The sequence below is a fragment of the Delphinapterus leucas genome, chromosome 4 (genome assembly GCF_059928025.1).
Source record: "Delphinapterus leucas isolate spDelLeu-1000000601 "Yukka" chromosome 4, BTC_Dleu_Yukka2, whole genome shotgun sequence".
In the NCBI taxonomy this organism is placed as follows: domain Eukaryota; kingdom Metazoa; phylum Chordata; class Mammalia; order Artiodactyla; family Monodontidae; genus Delphinapterus; species Delphinapterus leucas.
In genome coordinates this window covers 9,277,607-9,279,884 of record NC_143132.1, presented here as the reverse complement: position 1 = coordinate 9,279,884, position 2,278 = coordinate 9,277,607, and the positions used below count along the sequence as shown (strand labels likewise).

The 2,278-nt window shown below is 53.0% G+C and overlaps 1 protein-coding gene across 6 annotated transcripts in view; it reads right to left on the bottom strand.

Moving 5' to 3' along the window:
• Window positions 1-2,278, bottom strand: part of SETD4 (SET domain containing 4) — a 360,859-nt gene that overhangs the window by 321,206 nt on the left and 37,375 nt on the right. The window lies entirely within an intron of this gene.

Here is a 2,278-nt window from a genome sequence, read left to right as displayed (position 1 = left end):
CTGGAGAAAAGGAAAGCAGAAGCTCCAGCAAGCCTCACCACTGTGCATGTCTGCAGCCTTTGCTACTGAGGTCTCCCCCAGTCTACACCAACGCTGATCCCAGCTGATGGAGCTGCCCCGAGTGCCCACAACCATGTCCCCTCCCTAGGGCTGGAGCTGTCACCGTCCTCAGAGGCCCCAGGCACTGCCGTGCCCCACTCTCTGGGATCAGGGCCTCACAGTGCATCATCATATACATGATGGGAGCCACGGCTGCCCGGAGCCCTGCCCTCAGTCTCAGGTCACACTCTGACCATTACCAGTACCACACTGTCACTGCCCTGAGCCTCACACCCAGCTCCCAGGTCTTGGCTCTGAATCGTCACTGATGGGGCTGCCCTGAGCCCCAACCCCACGACTCAGGCCACCACTCGGAACCATCATTGCCAAAACACACTATCAGTGCTCCCAGCCCTGCCCCTCGGTCCCAGGTCAAAGCTCTGAACTGTCATTGCCAGAGGCACTGCCACCGCCCTGAGCCCTGCTCCCTGGATCCTAACACAGGGTTTTAACAAGCCACCACCAGGTAGGTGCTACTACCGTCCTACAACTGCCCCCTGGGGTCAAAGGTGGGACTTCAACCCACCCTCTTCAGGCTGTGCTGCTACTGCCCCCTGCCCCCTGGGGCCGAGGACCAAGCCATTGCTGCACCTTGTCACCCCAGGGTCTGTGCCACGCCCCACCAGCCACAGTCACTGTGCATCACCACGCCCCGCCAGCCAGAGTCACTGTGGTGAGACCCAGAGACCCAGACCTTGGTTCCACAGGCCATCTGTACATGCTCACACCTTAGACACAAGTGATGCTGCCTCAGCAAGTGGTCCCAGGACTCCAGCTCCACTTCTACTGTTTGCCAGCACAACAGATCACGGCCAAGAGGGATCCCACTGGCTAGAACTTCCTCCCATGGGAACAGCAGAAGACCCCAGCAACCTTCACCTCCCAAGTTCCCAAAAGCCTTGTTGCCACTCCTACCCACAGGACCTTGGCAGTCCTGGCCACAGAATATTCCAGCAGTCTGCACCTACGATGACCTCAGCTGACAGAGCCGCGTGGAGGCTGTGCTGCTGTGCCTTCCAAGAATGAAAGACACCGTATCCCGCCAGGCTAGCACCCTTGCAACCACATTTAGGTGAGTCTTTTCCCACTGAAGCCAGTCCAAAAAGTGAATGCATCCTCAAATGCACAGACATCGATGCAAAGCCATCAGAAATATGGAAAAGCAAGGAAACGTGACACCACCAAAGGAACATAATGATTTTCCAGTAACCAATCCCAAAGAAATGGAGATCTGCGAATTACCAAAAAAAGAATTCAAAGTAATTATTTTAGGGCTTCCCTGGTGGCGCAGTGGTTGAGAGTCCGCCTGCCGATGCAGGGGACACGGGTTCGTGCCCCAGTCCGGGAGGATCCCACATGCCGCGGAGCGGCCGGGCCCGTGAGCCATGGCCGCTGAGCCTGCGCGTCCGGAGCCTGTGATCCGCAACGGGAGAGGCCACAACAGTGAGAGGCCCGCGTACCGCAAAAAATAAATAAATAAATAAATATTATTTTAGGAAGTTCAGCAAGATTTAGGAGAACACAACTTAACGAATTCAGGAAAACAATAAATGAACAAAATAAGTTCAACAGACAGAAATCATTTTTAAAAAGAACCGAACAAACTCTGGAGCTGAAGGCCACAATGAATGGAATGAAAAAATGCAATACAGAGCTGTTGAAGCTCTCTGGCAGAATAAAGAATCTGTGAACTCAGACTTCCCTGGTGGCGCAGTGGTTAAGAATCCACCTGCCAATGGAGGGGACATGGGTTCGATCCCTGGTCCAGGAAGACCCGACATGGCGCAGAGCAACTAAGCCCATGCACCACAACTACTGAGCCTGCACTCTAGAGCCCAAGAGCCACAACTACTGAGCCTGCATGCTGCAACTACTGAAGCCCGCGAGCCTAGAGCCCGTGCTCCAAAACAAGGGAAGGACCACAGTGAGAAGCCCGCGCACCGCAACGAAGAGTAGCCCCCACTCTCCGCAACCAGAGAAAGCCCGCGCGCAGCAACAAAGACCCAACGCAGCCAAAAATAAAATTTAAAAAACTAAAAAAAAAAGAATCTGTGAACTCCAAGATAGATTTCTTGATATTATACAGACAGAGGAGAAACAAATTAGATTGAAAAAGACTGAAGAAAACTTATGTGAATTACGGGATACTATCAAACAAAACAAAACAAAACAAAAGAAG